We start from the raw sequence: 18,202 nt of genomic DNA on the forward strand, positions 1-18,202 counted from the left end.
GTAAATGCATCTTTTTCAAGTTAATATCCACATTGGGGAAATGCAAATCAAAACCATGGTGACATGCTGCTTCATATTCATTACACTGACTGTTATTTTAAAAAATCACAAGAGTCGAGAAAGTGGAGAAATTGAACCTCTTGTGTATTACTGGTGAGGATTTAAATGGTCCAGTCACTATGGAAAATAGCATGGCCATTCCTCCAAGAGTTAAACATCATTATCACAGGACCCAGCAAATCCATTCTGGGTACATACTCAAAAAGAATTGAAAGCAAGGACTCAGTGAGATACTTGTACACTGGTAATATTCACAATAGCCGTAATATTCACAATAGCCAAACGGTGTAACCAACCTGTGTCCATGAACAGATGAAGGGAAAAAGATAATGTGGTTTATCCATACATGGGAATATTATCCAGCTGTAAAAGGGAATGAAATTCTGACACATGCTACAGCATGGATGAAGCTTGAACACATTCTGCTAAGTGGAAAAAGCCAGACACAATAGGACACATATGTTTCACTTGTAGGAGGTGTGAGCAAATTCATAGAGACAAAATATAGTATTGGTTCCTAGGAACTGAGGAGAGGAGGAATGTGAAGTTACTGTTTAGTGGTTACAGAATTTCTGTTTGGGATGATGAAAATGTTCTGGAAAAGGAGAGTGGTGAAGGTTGTACAACATTGGGAATATACTTAATGCCAGTGAAGTGCACAATTAAAAATAGTTGAAATGATGATTTAATGTTACAAGTGTTTTACCAAAATTATTATCCAGGAAAGAAATTAAAATGCAAATCACATAGACTGATTTTCTAATGTGCATATTAGTACATACTGTATTGGAAATATAAATTGTTCTGTTGCTTTATGTTATCTTTCATAAATATTATAATTTTCATTAAACCTGCAATTTAAGGTTATAGCTTTTTAATTGGAAATCTTATGGATAGAATTGTAGGTTCACATGCAGGTTTTTGGGGGTTTTTTGTTTTTGTTTTTGTTTTTTTGGTCTTTTTTTTAAGGCCACACTTGTGGCATATGGAAGTTCCCAGGCTAGAGGTCAAATTGCAGCTGTGTAGCTGTCAGCCTTCACCACAGCCACAGCAATGCTGGATCCAAACTGCGTCCTCGACCTACACCACAGCTCATGGAAACACCAGATCCATAACCCACTTAGCGAGGCCAGGGACTGAACCCACGTCCTCACAGATCCTAGTCAGATTCGTTACTGCTGAGCTACGATGGGAACTCCCCACATGCAGTTTTTTGTTTTTTTGGTTTTTTTTTAATTACTCAAATGAATTTATCACATCTGTAGTTGTATAATGATCATCACAATCCAATTTCACAGGATTTCCTTTCCACAGCCCAAGCACATCCCCCAACTGCCCAAACTGTCTCCTCCGGAGACCATAAGTTTTTCAATGTCTGTGAGTTAGCATCTGTTCTGCAAAGAAGTTCAGTCTGTCCTTTTTTCAGATTCCACATGTCAGTGAAAGCATTTGATGTTGGTGTCTCATTGTGTGGCTGACTTCACTTAGCATGATAATTTCTAGGTCCATCCATATTGCTAAAAATGCTGGTATTTCGTTCCTTTTAATGGCTGAGTAATATTCCATTGTGTATATGTACCACATCTTCTTGATCCACTCCTCTGTCGATGGACATTTAGGTTGTTTCCATGTCTTGGCTCTTGCAAATTGTGCTGCAGTGAACATTGGAGTACACATGTCTTTGCGAGTCACGGTTTTCTCTGGATAGATGCCCAAGAGTGGGATTGCTGGATCAAATGGTAGTTCTATTTTTAGTTTTCTGAGGAATCTCCATACTGTTTTCCACAGTGGGTAAAACAACAACAACAAAAACAAAAACAAAACAACAAAAGCCTCACACCAGCCAGAACGGCCATCATCAAAAAGTCTACAAACTATAAGTGCTGGAGAGGGTATGGAGAAAAAGGAACCCTATCCCCACATGTAGTTTTAAGAAACCCAAAGACACCATGCACACTTTATGCAGTTTCCTCTTTCTACCGAGTTCAAGCTTGGAAGTTTTTACTCTTTGACCAACATCTACCCTTTGCCCCGACCCCTAAGCCCCTGGTAACTACTAATCATCTCTCTGTTTTAGGAGTTTGGCTATTTTAGATTTCACCAATAAGTGATAATCATGCAGTATTAGGCTTTCTCTGACTTACTTCACTTGGCAAAATATTCTCAAAGTCCATCCATGTAGTCACTAATGGCAAGAGTTTCTTCTTTCTCATGGTTGAGTAATATTCCATTTGTATGTATGTGTGTGTGTGTATTTATCCATTCATAATGGACATTTGATGGACACTGAGGCTTCCATTTTTGGCTCTTGTGAGTAATGCTGCCATGAACATACTTCCTTTGGATATATATATATATATCCAGAAGTGAAGTGGGACTCCTGGATCATATGGAAATTCTGAGTTTCATATTTTCAGGAATCTCCATAATGATTTGATAACAACTGTTTTTATTTACATTTCCATCAACAGTGCACAAAAGTTTCCTTTTCTCCACATCCTCGCCACACTTAGCTCCTGTATTTTCATGATTACCATTCTAACAGGCGTGAGGTGATAGTTCATTTTTGTGGTTTTGAGTTGTATTTCTCTGAGGATTAGAGATGTTGAGCATGTTTGTCATATACCTGTTGATCATCTGTATGTTCTTTGAAAAAACATACATTCAGTTCTTTTACCCATTTTTTTTTTCAGAATTCTTGGTTTATTGCTGTTGAGATACACTGAGCATGCACAATAGTTCCAATTTCTCCACATTATCACCAACACTTGTCATTACCTGATTTTTGTTTTCATTTGTTTCATGTCCAACCTAATGGACATGAAGTGATAACTCACTGTGGCTTTTACTTGTATTTCCCTAATGATCAGTGGTGTTGGTCATCTTTTTGTGTGCTTACTGACCATTCCTATATATACTTTGGAGAAATGTATATTCAGATCCTTTGCCCATGTTTTAATTTGGTTGTTTGGGTTTTGTCATTGATGAATTGTAGGAGTACTTTCTATGTTCCAAATAAATCCCTTATCAAATAGAAGGTTTAAAAATATTTGCTCTATAGTGATTTTGATATATTTTTGCATAGTTTTCATAGTGCTCTGTGTATTAACATATATACTTTTCTTATCACAGTGTATTGGTACCAACCTGAAATTTAAAGTAAGGTTATTGCTTTTTAATTGGAAATCTTATGGAGAGAATTATAGATTCACATGAAGTTTTAAGAAATACAGAGATACCATGCATACTTTACCTGGTTTCCTCCTGGGTAAAGTTTCCTCCGTTTATCATGGTGAGTAGTTTGGAAACCACACTCCATTGGATCCCTTTACTTTCCACACTTTTAGATAGCATTCTTTTAAGTACTAGATTGCATTTTATTTCTTTCAGTTATCAAATGCAATTGAGGAAACTGAAACAAGTAAAAAGATAATGTATACCTGTACTTCTGTTCTTTTCCTTGTTCCTTTCTTTATACTCCATGATTCTTTCTTTTTATATTTCCTTTCTGTTTGAAGAACTTCCTTTAACCAATCTTTAAGATTAGATTTGCCAGTGGTGCAGTCTTTTAATTTTTCTTGGTGTAGGAATGTTTGCCTTTTTTCTTCATTTCTGAAGGATCATTTTGCTGAATACTAAACCTGCAATTAACAGTTATTATCTTTTGTCATTTGAAAAATGTTTGCCACTTCCTTCTGGCCTCTATAGTGAGTAGCCTTCTGTTATTCACATCGTTGTTCCTCGGTGGAACTGCTTGTTTCTCTCTGACTTTCTGATATTCTCTTTGTGTTTCATTTTCACAAGTTTAATTCTAATGTGTTGGTGTCAGTTTCTTTAGGTTTATCTGTTTGCATTTTCCCCAGCTCCTTGAATCTGCACATGTGTGTATTTTACCAAATTTGAGATGTGTTCAACCACTGTTTCTTTGAATATTCTTTTAGGCCAACTCTCTTCTCTTTTTGGAACTTCAATGAAGTGAAATTCAGGTCTTTTGTTATTGTCTTGCACCCTCCTGAATTTTCTATTCATTTTTAAAATATTGTTTTCTCCTTCTTGTTCAGGTGGGGTGAATTCAATGATAAGTCCTTTGTCCTCTCCAGTCTTTTCAATCCGCCCACCCATTTTTTCCTCCTTTTATTATTTCCGTTATTGCATTTTTCAGTTCTGTTAATTTCCACTTGGTCCTTTTTTGTAACTTCTATTCCTTTGCTGGAGTTTCTATTGTTTCATATGTTCCAAAAGAATTTGCAGTTGATTGTTGAAACACTTGTCTGGTGACTGTTTAAAATCCTTGTTAGATAATTCAACTTTCAAACTTATCTCAACGTTGCCATCAGTTGATGGTTCTTATTTAGCTGTGATCACTTGAGTTTTGGTAAGATGGGTGTTGTTTTAAATCATATATCCTGGACATTTCATCTCTTAAGTTAGGAATCTTTGGATCCTACTTAAACCTTTTATTGTAGTAGCAGTCACACTGTTAAAGCTTGACATGCAGTCTTGGTCTTCTTCTCCCAGCCGTGGTTCCAGTGGCAGTTGAGTGTTCACTGCCTTTCCATTGTGATTTTGGTCGATTAGATTTTTCACTGATCCTGCTGCCCGAAGAGGTGGAATGAGCTTTTTGATGTCCAGGTCCCTGGATGCCTCTCAGAGTGAAAGGAGTGTCTCAAGTGTGTAGGAACAATGAGGCTTCCTTGACTGGACTAGTTGTTGTCAGATATAGGAGTTTTAATTACGGGAAACTTGAACAACAGTATCTGAAAAGAAGACATAAAATTGGTAAAGAGATACAGAAAAAAGGACACAGAATTGTGGCGAAGACAAAATGAATCTCCTTCTCAGCATGTTCTAGAGATGACCCTACATACCTTCCATCTGTGACGAGCTAAAGGACATAAAAAGAGGCTTCTTGTCTTCCTGCTCATTGCATTTGCCTCTGGAATAGTGTGTCACCTAATTACCATAAATTTAGCATCATCGCCTTGTATTTTAGCAGATATTTTATTGGGGTGGCATTGGCCATGACAAGTACATACATAATTGACTTATACTGCATCTGCTGCCCAGTGTGACCCACGAGGGAACTACAGAACTTAAGTTAGAAGAAACTGCATTATTTGGGCACTTGGCAGTTAGCTAGCCTTGCCACCCTGAAATATGTTTCCCTCACTGGTCTTCTAAAGGCACTGTGAGGAATGGAGGAATGAATACTAAAATCGAGTTCAGTGACAATTGCTAACCTTTTAGATTTTTCTCCAAATTTGTCATTCAGGATATTGTCTCAGTGTGAATCCTCGTATATTGACCCCTCAGAAGTAGCAAATAAGCAAATAAGGAATTCCCCAAAGATGAAAAGACACGTGACTAGTGGGTCCTCAGCTCGGCATGTATGGAAGCTTAGGAGCAAAGATGGTTATGAATTTGGAACCAGAAATTTTATTCTGGCTTCTCATGTCTTTCTATCGCTGGGATTTAATCAAGGTGTTTTCATATTGACCCTCCGTGTCAGGGACTTCCAGGGGACATGATACAGCCACATCTACTCGACATACTTATTAAGTGGCAGAGTCAGACAGAAGCCTTTCATGTCTTAGAGGCCAAAGAAAGTATAGTTTGTGATCCAAACATAACTGTATTATATGTATTTTAATCCCTGGTTACTGCAGATAATGGTGTGTATTGACATGGCAAAATATTGTAATTAAAGAATAGACTTAGCTTAGTACTTTAAACTGTACTGCCTTTTGTTTTCCATTACGGAATAGCTTCAGGGTAGCTGTTGCTTTTCAGACTGATCGCAAAAGCAGACAGCCTTTGTGACCAAGAGCTCAGTTTTGTCACTTCATTATAATAATTACTGGCAAGAGGAAGAGGTGGTATGTTGGCTTCAAGGCAAATTTGCATTTTATTATTTTCATCTCTCAGCACTGGACAAGTTGACGCAAAGTAAGGTATGCATCATTTAAAAAGACTTTAAATAGATGGGTTTCAGAAAATTTAACTGGGGCTTTGGGATTTCAGATTATTCTCTTAATTATAGTTGCAATTCTCAGCAGCTATAGGGAATGGTTTTTAATTGCTATGGAGTAAAAGACAATTTTTAAACATTATGGAATTTGCTGAGAGAGGTTTAATGAGGGAAAATGCTCTCCTCTAATCTATGTGACTGATGCTTCATCCTTAAACCCTTTGGGAACAGGCACCTTACTGTCTCCATCTCTCTGTTGGTACCACAAAGCTCACACCACCCCTATTTATAGGTAAGGACTGTACTTTGCTTCTATGTACAAAAAAGTAGATATAACAATAAGCTCATCCATCTGTTTGGCTTTGGACCATCCATATCTCAAGCTAGTGCTTCTTAAATAATTTCTTTTTTTTAACCAGTGATTCAATTCAAAGTAACTTAAATGACAAAAGATCATTTTAAAATGGAGTACCCTATGCCATCACAATGTCAGGTTGTAAAGTCTCATGAGGGCAGGGAATTCTCTTTTTTCATTTACTGCTCAATCCCCAGTACCTGTAACAATGTCTGGCACAGAGTAGCCCTTCAGTATTTGGCAAGTGTATGAATATATATTTTTCAGACACTGTGAAAAATAGCTAATTAGGCTGTCCTTGTTTAGGATGAAGACCCCAGATTCCATGTCAGGAAATTTCAGTTATTGTCTTAGTTCTGCTACTAATTTGCTGGGTGATCTCAGATATGATGCCTAAGCTCTCTTTGCCTTTCTTATCTCTGCAATGAAGCAATTAGATTTTAGAAATAATAAAGTCCAGTCCACACTTAAGGGTGTATAACTCACTGATTGATGATTCGCAGCATGCATTTGAGAAGTGGCTGCTTGGAAACAAAGTGAAAATTCACGGCCATGGCACCAGTGTTGCCAACTGGTATGTGGAGGCTTGTTCCCCAGCTACTAAAATGTTGGCTCTAACAATTGAATTAATCATCAACTTGATTTAAAAAGAAAATAAAAGAAAAAAATTAAGGGAAAAAGTCAAAAACTTTTCCATATTCTTGCATGGGAAAGTGATTTTTTTTTTTTTTTGGTCTTTTTGCCATTTCTTGGGCTGCTCCTGTGGCATATGGAGGTTCCCAGGCTAGGGGTCGAATCAGAGCTATAGCCGCTGGCCTACGCCAGAGCCACAGCAAAGTGGGATCTGAGGCACGTCTGCAACCTACGCCATAGCTCAGGGCAATGCCGGATCCTTAAACCACTGAGGGCAGGGATCGAACCCGCAACCTCATGGTTCCTAGTCAGATTCATTCACCACTGAGCCACGATGGGAACTCCCCGGGAAAGTGATTTTTAAGAATAAGGACAAAAAAAAAAAAAAGAAAACTAATCTAAAAAAAAAGAATAAGGAGAACAGAATTCCTGTCGTGGGTCAGTGGTAATGAACCCACCTAGTATCCATGAAGATGCAGGTTTGACCCCTGGCCCTGCTCAGTGGCTTAAGGATCCAGCATTGCCATGAGCTGTGGTATAGGTTGTAGACATGGCTTGAGTCCCATGTGGCTGTGGCTGTGCTTGGCAGCTACAGCTCTGATTCAACCCCTAGCCTGGGAACTTCCATATGCCATGGGTGCAGCCCTAAAAAGACAAAAAAAAAAAAAAAGATACAGAAGAGTGTGAAATGTAGTATGGTGATAAAAAAAAAAAAAGAACTAGATTTAAATCCTACCTCTGATATTCTCTGTGACCTTGGCCAAGTAATTTAATTTCTGTGCCTCCATTTTGGCATTTGTAAAATGGAATAGTGATAATATCTAAATGAAATAGTTTATTTCTGGTTTCTGGGACATGGTAAGCTTTGAAAGCCTTAGAGCCAGGCTGAAAATAAAGGAATTAGGTAGATGGATGGAAATGAATTCGTGAAAGATAAATCTGTATATCTGACTTGAGGCAAACACTGAGAGGTGAAATAGTGGTTGAGTGCATGGCCAAGGTCAGGCTGTCTGGGTCTGATATAAATAAACCTCCCCTCACCAACATTAGTAATTTTTTCACTTTCTTACCATCACTGCATCTCAGCTTTCTCATCTGTAAAATGGTACTAACCTAATAACAGTACCTCCCAAATAGGGTTATTGTAAATTTTCAATGAAAAAGTCCATATAATGTTCTTAGAACAGTGCCTGATGTATAGTAACCACTCAATAAATGAAGCTCTTCTTATTATGCTCTGTTAAGTTCATCCAGAGGTGGGAAAATCGAGACGGGTGTGGAAGACTGCTAGCCTAGTGAATTAAGAGAAAGCAGCGAGAGTTCAGGATTGTTATAGGCTAGCAGGTTGGGGAGTGGGGTGTTTTTTTTTGGGGGGGGGTATAAAACTACTTGTAAACATATTAAACTTTGAGATCTTAGGGAAGAAAGGCTATGCCAATCTGAGACATTGAGAGTTCTCACATATGTCACTGGCAATAAATAGCACAGACTCTCCAATTTATTCCTAGGCGATGAACCTTCCTTTTAAAAAACCTGCCATAGGGAAAAGGTCCTTTAGTCTTTGGCCGCCTGAATTAAGAGATAGTGCTACAGTGTGCTCCAACAGGTGTAAATGGATCATCAGTCTTCTCCTAACCGGGCAACAGCTATGATACCATAGTGAGCCCTTCTGACTCTTGCTCACAGGGAAGCTCCATCATCTTGTCTGTAGCAAAGTGAGCCAGGTGGGGGGCAGTACCTGAACATTTTGGCACAGAAGGTCCTTTAGCCAAACTCTTCAAGTTGCAAGATAAACTGAGATATGAGGACAGGATGGAAAAAAGTAGATGTCAAATAAAGACAGACAATAAAATAGAGGCTAAGTTTCCGACTAGCACTGCTCATTTTAAAGTGCATTTCTGGAATTCCCACTGTGGCTCAGTGGGTTAAGGACCCAACATAGTCTCCTTGAGAATGTGGGTTCAATCCCTGGTCTAGTTCAGTGGGTTAACAATGCAGTGTTGCCACAAACTGGGGCATAGGTCGCAGATGCAGCTTGGATCTGGCATTGCTGTGGCTGTGGTGAAGACCGCAGCTGCAGCTCTGATTCGACCCCTAGCCTGGGAACTTCCCTATGCTGCAGGTGTGGACATAAAAAGAAAACAAAAATTAAAAAAAAAAAAAGCAGGACAGAGGGTTGCTAAAGTTGCAAAAATATAAAACCATTTCCCTTCTCCTACCATCTCCCTCTCAACCTGACATAGTGTTTTTTATTTGCCATTTAATGTAGTTCCAAGAAAAACTATAGTTCACACGGTTAGCATGAACTTAACCATTTGTCTCTACATTGTGCAATACAGGTATGAGAAGCTGAAACTTTCATGCAGAATCACCAACATCACACAATTTGTATGTCAAAGATCGTGCCAGTGTACATCATTCTTATTGGAACAGTGGAAACACTACTCAAAGCTTACTCTCCCATTTTTTTTTCTTTCTTTTTCTTTTTCTTTTTCTTGTCTTTCTTTTTTTTGGTCTTTTTGCCTTTTCTAGGGCCACTCCTGCAGCATATGGAGGTTCCCAGGCTAGGGGTCTAATGGGAGCTGTAGCCGCCAGTCTACGCCAGAGCCACAGCAACACGGGATCTGAGCTGCATCTGCAACCTACGCCGTAGCTCACGGCAACGCCGGATCCCTAACCCACTGAGCAAGGCCAGGGATCGAACCTGCAACCTCATGGTTCCTAGTTGGATTTGTTAACCACTGAGCCACGACGGGAACTCCTTACTCTCCCATTTTTCTTTCACTTCTTGATGCATGTATCTTGTGCCAGTCCTCTCCCTTTGGTTTATTGATGTGTAAGGAAATACTCCAAGAAAAACAACTATGGACTCAAAGAGCTAGGGAATGCCTTTCCTTTTTCTTTCTATGTATCATTTTCAGCATAAGGAGCTGGCTAATGCAAGGGAAAAGATGCAGGAAATAAAGGATATGACAGGGTTTCTTGGTCATCAGTGTCTCATAGACCACCACGGTCTTCTCTCAGAGTTGGGAACAGATTCTGCTTCCTGTGGAAGGCTTGGCCCCTGGGACTGTCGCTTCTTCATTTACTCAGCCATAGCATCCTTGCCCTTGTCCGCATGTGAATCTCACTGAACTCCCAGGAATTGTGCTGGGTCTACCAGGAGTCACCATGACACATGCTTCATTGTGGATGAGGCAGCAAGATATCTGGGGACAGGGATACTGTTCAGATGTCTTCCTGCTCACACACATGCTCCCTCAGCCTATACGATTTCACCTACAGAACACTGGTTCAAATATTAAAGCATCGGAGTTCGCAATGTGTCTCAGTGTTTAACGAACCTGACTAGTACCATGAGGATGCGGGTTTGATCGGGGGCCTTGCTCATTGGGTTACGGATCTTGCATTGCCATGAGCTATGATGTAGGTTACAGATACGGCTTGGATTCCGCGTTTCATGGCTCTGGTATAGGCCAGCGGCTACAACTCTGATAGGACCCCTAGCCTGGGAACCTCCATATGCCTCGGGGCTGGCCCTAAAAAGATAAAAAGACTATATATATACACACACACATATGCATTAAACAGAGCACAAGGCTGTTCTGAGCATGGAACATGCCTGCCCCCTACCAATGTATCCTGCCCTACCTTGAAGTTTCTTACATATAAAGGAGGAATGAGTTAGTAAAGAGCTTTGCAAAGGAAGTGGATTCTGGATATCTTCCTTGTTTTCTTTTTGTTTGATCTAAGACTGTCTCAGACACTTGGGAACACGCAGAATAACTTCAGACCTTCTTAAGAAATTGATTCTTCCCCGAAGATGTGCAGGACTGAGAAGACCAGAGAAGTGGTTTAACTTTGTCCTCAAACACAATGCTTTATGGACTATAAAATTTGAGTAAAATTTTTTAAGGCATGAGACTTGAAAAAAAATGATGCTGCTTCTTTGGTAAAAGAGGTAATCTGGTTAAAAGAAAAAAAAAAAACTTAGGAGAAGCTATTTGCATAAAAAGACTGCAAGTTAGGAGGCCTCCAGTCTAGTTCTGGTTTTGCTCTTGACTCACTGTGGCCTCAGATAAAACCTGTTAGGTCTCTAGTCCTCATTAACCTCGTCTGTAAAACAGGATTTGAACTTCAATGGTTTTTAGTTTAAAATGTGTTCAGTTGAAGAGGCATTTATAAATCAAGAAACCCATTATTTTCTTTTTAAGGCCACACTAATGGCAAATGAAAGTTCCTGGGCTGGGGTAGATGGGAGCTGCAGCTGCTGGCCTAGGCCACAGTAGAGCAACCCAGGATCCAAGCTGCATCTGTGACCTATGCTGCTTGTGGCAACACTGGATCCTTAACCCACTGAACAAGGCCAGGGATCAAAGTCACATCCTCGTGGACACTGTCAGTTTCTTAACCTACTGAGCCACAGCAGAAACTCAAGAAACCCATTTTAAAGATGCAATTTCATACCCAAGACATGGAAACGACCCAGATGTCCATCAACAGAGGAATGGGTAAAGAAGATATGGTACATATATACAATGGGATATTACTCAGCCATAAACAAGAATGAAATCATCCCTTTTGTAGCAATATGGGCCAACCTAGAAATGATCATACTAAGTAAGCCAGAAAGAGAAAGATAAATATCACATGATACCACTTATATGTGGAATCTAAAATAGGGCACAAATGAACTTATCTACCAAACAGAAACAGACTCACAGGTGTAGAGGAGAGATTTATATTTGCCAAAGGAGGAGGAAGAAGGGGTGGACAGGGACTTTGTGGGTAGATGGATAAAAAGCAAGGTCCTACTGTGTAGCACAGGGAACTATATTCAATATCCTGTGACAAATCGTAGTGGAAAAGAATATGAAAAATGACAATAAAAATAAAGATACAATTGTAGACTTCAAAGAATTCTTTCCAGAATTTCTAGAGCTCCCAGCTGTGTTTCCTCAGCTGTGCACTGGCTCCTGTGGTTGCATAATCATCTCTCCCACACTTCTGTGTTGTCTTTATGCCAAAGGACAATTAATCATTGCTCAGAATTGAGGGGGATTTGAGAGGAGTTGAGCGACTTTAGGTCCATCAATTTATTTCAGTTCTTTTTTTATTTTCACATTAGATCTTTCAGCTCGTGCCCAAACCAAAATTTACCTTGCTCCCTGAAAGTCCTAGTTTATGACTTACTGCGTGCCATTATTAATATTTCATCAGGAGATTATTTTCACTGTATTTTAGAGAGGACCGCCAATATGTAAAGCATGGTTTTTATTATGTCTTGCGGAAAATGGATTTTTTTTTTCACACAAAGATAGACTTAATCTTATAGTTAATCGGGAAATAAATATTTGAACATAAAAAACAGGAAACAGAAGTGAATCGGAACGTGCTGAGTTCTCTTATGTTCCTGTTCCTGTGCTTTTCATCTGTTTTTGTGTTTAGTATCATCCACAAAATCATCTGTGGTGGGTAAAAATAAGAATATTACCAGTTGCCTCTGCTGGACGGGAAAGACATCTGGGTGCTTCCATTCTAATGTTACATGTACAACCACCTGCATGGCAAGTGTTGCCAGATTAAACTCATCCTTCCCCCCCACCCCCAAAGCCTTCTCTAGCTACGACCTTTCCTATCCAAGTGATGGTGGTAATTCTTCAGTTGCCTAGACTAGAAACCTTGAAGTCATCCTTGCTTCCCTCTTTCCTTACCTCCTCCACCCAACCCATCAGGAGATACTATGGACTCTTGCTTTCCAAGAAACCCAGCCAGGATCCGACCATTCCTCACAGTACCCTTGAGTCTGAGCCAACATCTCTTCTATGTAGATAAGCTTTCCACCTGCCTCTATCCTGGCCTCCTCTGTGGTCTCTTCCCACCCAGAGCCTGAATGAGCCTGCTGGAACATAAACTGTGTCCATTCTGAACTCAAGCTCCTGCAGTGGCTCCCATTTCACTCTCCAAGCAAAAGCCAGAAAGCCTTGAGCTCCCCTTGATCCCACTGCCCCCCCCCCAGTACCCTCCATTGCCCTCCATTTCTCTCCTACTACTCTTCCCCTTCCCAGCACCACTCCATCCCCACTGACCCCTGCAATTCCAGAACAGCCCCAGGAACACTCCCACCTTGGGGCCTTCACCTTGGCCATTCCCTCTGCCTGGAATGCCCTTCTCTTGCATGTACACCTTTCAAGGTTTGAGTCAATGCTAGTTTCTTAGTGTGGTCCCCTTACCACCCTACAGTCAACGACCACCAGTGATGAGGATTCCAAGACAAACAAGGGATGAGGGCAGCTTTGGAGGCTGGCAAAGGTGAGGGGCTGAGCAGACACCCCATAGCAGTTGACTCTAGAAAAACCCAGTGGAGTAGTGGAAAGCACAGTATAGAATCAAACAACTTAAGTCCAAAATCCTGTGTGTGTGTGTGTGTGTGTGTTTCCTTTCCAATGCTCTTTTTCTTTCTCAGATATAGAGACACTATTGTTACTAGATGATAGAAAAGAAGCAGGAAAAAAATAATAAAAGAGGGACTCTTGGGGTAAGGAAAAGGAAAAAGATACCAGAGATTTAGGAATTCTGCATTCTCGTCTCAATTCTGCCATCAAAGAACAAATGCCTTGGGCAAGTTGTTCCCTAGTCTCAGTTCCCTCAACTTTTTTTAAAAAAATTTTTGTTTTCTTCATTTTTTTTTTTTCTTTTTAGTGCTGCAACCCCAGCATATGGAAGTTCTCAGGCTAGGGGTCAAATCAGACCTACAGCTGCAGGCTTACATCACAGCTGTAGCAATGTAGGATCGGAGCCACATCTGCGACCTACACCACAGTTCACGCCAACGCCAGATCCTTAACCCACTGAGCAAGGCCAGGGGATCGAACCTATATCCTCATAGATACTAGTTGGAAATTCATTCCCTCACCGTTTAATAAGGAATTTAAGCACAAATCAATATGTTTTCCAAACCTGCTTGCTCAGGAGAATGAACTGGGGCACATTCGGAAAATGCACATTACCCTGAATCTACTTATGAGTAGTCTGATTTGTTAGATCTTGCATGAAATTCTGTAGTTTGTGTATTTCAGCAACTTTCCAGGCAATTGTGATGCACACTTAGAAACCACCTGAATGGATGACATTTATGATACTTTCTATTGGTAAAGATCCTTATTTAACTTACAAAACATTCCAGTTGTAATAAAAATGATTTTTATGGTATATCTGGATGTCTTTGTCAGAAATTACACAATCTTATCATTTGCTTTCCTATAGAAAATTAAGAACAATGTCTAGCACAAAATTGAATCTCAGTAAATATTTATGAGTGAATAGTCAGGTCTGTGTGTTTAAAAAATTGACAGCTTTTCATTTCTCCTTAAGTAAGCTATTTTTCACATATGTAGGGGAAAAAAATCAGTATATCTGGTATTCTTAAATATTAAGAATATTTCACAGAATAATTTTATATAAACTAGGGCTCAATAATAATGATAATAATATCTGAAAGGTTTTGATAATAGAAAATCATTTTTATCTTTTGTAACCTGGGTAAATGAGGTAGATGTGAAAATATATTGCCAGTCTGCTTTATGTGCTATAAAAATACATGACATTGTTGCGCTCCTGTTGGTCTTGCTTTTTACCACCTTCAGCATTTGTTTTTTTTTTTTTTTTGGTCTCTTTAGGTATTTCTTGGGCCGCTCCCTCGGCATATGGAGGTTCCCAGGCTAGGGGTCGAATCGGAGCTGTAGCCACCGGCCTACGCCAGAGCCACAGCAACGCGGGATCCGAGCCGCGTCTGCAACCTACACCACAGCTCACAGCAACGCCGGATCGTCAACCCACTGAGCAAGGGCAGGGACCGAACCCGCAACCTCATGGTTCCTAGTCGGATTCGTTAACCACTGCGCCATGACGGGAACTCCTGCCTTCAGCATTTGAATACTTAACCTGTTCTTTGCCGGTCTCAAAATATTGCTGGGACAAGTTCTGTAGAGAGTTGTATTAGCTATGAACTTTTTGAATGACTAGTGTTCTTTTTGGAAACAAGTACAGTGTTAAGGGTTTTGAAAGCGATTGGACTTTGAGTTTTCTGAGATGCTTTTTTTTTTTTTTTGGTCTTTTTGCCTTTTCTAGGGCCGCTCCCACGGCATTTGGAGGTTCCCAGGCTAGGGGTCTAATCAGAGCTGTAGCCCCCGGCCTACACCAGAGCCACAGCAACGCGGGATCTGAGCCGAGCCTTCGACTTACACCACAGCTCACGGCAACACCAGATCGTTAACCCACTGAGCAAGGCCAGGGGTCGAACCTGCAACCTCGTGGTTCTTTGTCGGATTCATTAACCACTGAGCCACGACGGGAACTCCTGAGACGTTCTTCTGTCTGTGTCCATTAGCTGAATACAGTTAGGCAAGCCCTGTTGCCTGTTCTGGCCTCTCATTCCTCTTCTGGCCTCTAATTCCTCTCCCATGAAATGGTTCCTACATTTATTCAGGCGAGGTAATGTTTGTAAATAGGAGGGAATAAATTATTCACCCTTGGATTCAATTCTGAATATCCCTAAGTCTCCACTTAACACTTACTACTAGTTTTCTCATTCCTTTCTGACACTATTTGAATGTGCTATTGATGGCCACAAAGTCATCATATTGCTTAGAAACAAATAGAAACAGAACTCTGTGGATCCCTTCTTTTTCAACATCAGATCTTGTGTGTGTTTGACACCACTCCTTGTTTCTGTGACCTTTCTGGAAGGAAAATCACAGCTCAGCATAAAGCATGTGATATTATCATAAGAGGCACCCCCCCCCCCATATCTAGGCCCAATTAGAAGTTCCATTTTGTCACTCTCATGAGAAACTGGGTTTTTGGTTTTTTTTTTTTTGTCTTTTGTCTTTTTAGGGCCTCACCCGTGGCATTTGGAGGTTCATAGGCTGGAGGTCCAATCAGAGCTGAAGCTGCTGGCCTATGCCACAGCCACAGCAACACAGGATCTGAGCCCCGTCTGCCACCTACACCATAGCTCACGGCAATGCGGGATCCTTAACCCACTGAGTGAAGCCAGGGATGGAACCTGCGTCCTCATGGATGCTAGTTGGGTTCACTAACTGCTGAGCCATTACAGGCACTCTGAGAAACTATTGTTATTAATAGGGGTCATGGCTCAGCACTTAATAATGCCCTTGGGAAGATGCTGCTGTGACCTGTATACTGCTGTGATGTCAAAACAACTACCCTGGAAAGGATACTTTTTATCCCCCTTTTTTTAGTCACAGCTGCTTAGTTGCTTCATTGTTAAAACATAATGCACAGGAAACGAACACAATCTTGCATGTGTAGTATACCTTACAAAATCAAATGATCAATACTTGCATTTTATTGCTTTTTAAAGAGGATATAAATGTTAACGGTGGAAAAATAGATTGTAGAATATCAAACCCATTTATGACGAAGATGTTATTTTTAATTTTTTTTTATGGTTGATTTTCTTTTCTGAAAAGCATAAAAATACAAAGTGAAACAGAGAAGCCTGGCATGCAAATTTTCTATGAAATGCTCTTCTCACGTCGTTGAATTTAATGGCTAGGTGATCTTCCTAAGGATCTTTTCATTTCAGGGTAGTTACTATATCTAATCACTGCATTTTGTTATGTTTCAGAACAGCTGAGCATCACACACCCAGAGAGACATCGGACTTAAAAAAAAACAAAAACAAAAACTGCAACATTTGGATCTTTTCCTGCCTTAAAAGCAAGAAAAATGGAAAATTGATAATCAAAGGTAAAACTATCTCCTTTCCCTTTAAGTAACATCTCTTTACAGCTTCCTCTTCAATCACTCTGTGTGAGGAAACTTTTTTTTCTTCTTTCGATAGCATGATGTAATTGAATACAAATATTTCTGGTTTGTACTCCAGACATATTAATATGCTGCTGACGTAGGAAGTCTGTGTTGTTTTGTTGTTTTAACTCCTTAGTTGCCTGTTCAGAATCTGGACCAGATGGCTTTTATATGTTTAATCGTCATTCTTGGTGTGGATCTAGAGTGGCAGATCAGGAAAGTGCCATTTTTGTAAATCTCTGGGCCAAAATGTTGTACTTGGGGTTAAGCGTGGAATTGTGGAAGTGGATGACATAGTAAGTATCAGCTTCTCTTTTCTTCGCGTGTTGGACAGATTTGCATCTATCATCACAGCCAGGATCAAGTTAAGCTCTGTGAGAAAAGAATGGAGACACTTGATGGGATGCTGTGATCTCTACTCCTTTCATTTTATGATGTTGTTGAAGGAAAGAATAAAGAAAGGTCTTAACAATACAAAAATAAAAAACACTGCATTCATGGTATCACACTAAAGGGGATTGGTATTGCGGAGTGTATCAATAATCCATCATCTTTGTTTCGGTTGCTTGCCTGGGACAACGGAAGGGGCATGATCATTTACTGGTGATCCAGAGGATTGGGGAGACTGAAGGGGGGACGAAGTAAAGACCCACATAAGAGCAGATGAATGATTTCTCCTCTGTGGACATGGGGACGTGTTTCCCCTGGGACTTCCAAGAGGATCTGGGGTCCCTCTTAGAATTTCTTCTTGAAGGATGTATAGCTAAATGTTCATCCACTGGCTTTCCCCCCTTGGTTGTAGATTGCTCCCGGATCGTTAACTCCAACAATTCTGGGCTGGGCTGGCACTTGTCTCTTGTCATAGACGCTATAAAGGCAAAGAGAATCAGAATTGGCCTAGAATTGGCCAAGGCAGCAATCAGAGGTGGGCCAAGGGGGTGTGATGCAGGGCATTAGTGGTGTCTGTTGTAGTTCTTTTCACTTTATTTTCAATCATCAATTAAATCACAATGATCCTCCTAAATGAACTATTTTTGTGTTTTAAAGACAGTGGAGAGTTCTATCCAAATGGCGTAGGAGCAAAGCGACCTCTGTTTCAAAACTAACCTCTTCCTTAATAAATTGTCCATGTTCAAAGTGAAAGGTACATCTTGGTCCACAGGTACCTTTGCCATTATATAGTAAGACCTGAAGTATGGCCAAAGTAGTGGAATAGAGATATAATAGAACAACGTTTTATAATACCTTACTGCTCACCGTTATGTTGATTTCTGTACAAGAAGGTATCTGTGGATATGTAAAAATATATTTATTGTCTTTCCTCTTTGGAAACAATCCCATGAGCAGGGTCA

The 18,202-nt window shown here is 40.2% G+C and overlaps 1 long non-coding RNA gene across 1 annotated transcript in view; it reads left to right on the forward strand.

Annotated features, from left to right (window-relative positions):
• LOC125134455 (uncharacterized) overlaps positions 1 to 16,876 on the forward strand; it is a 320,822-nt gene extending 303,946 nt beyond the window's left edge. The window contains exon 3 of the long non-coding RNA XR_007136638.1: positions 16,669 to 16,876. This is a non-coding gene — a long non-coding RNA (uncharacterized LOC125134455). The remainder of the gene's footprint in view (positions 1 to 16,668) is intronic.
• The last annotated feature ends 1,326 nt before the right edge of the window (positions 16,877 to 18,202 follow it).

This window comes from Phacochoerus africanus, chromosome 8 (genome assembly GCF_016906955.1).
Source record: "Phacochoerus africanus isolate WHEZ1 chromosome 8, ROS_Pafr_v1, whole genome shotgun sequence".
Lineage (NCBI taxonomy): Eukaryota > Metazoa > Chordata > Mammalia > Artiodactyla > Suidae > Phacochoerus > Phacochoerus africanus.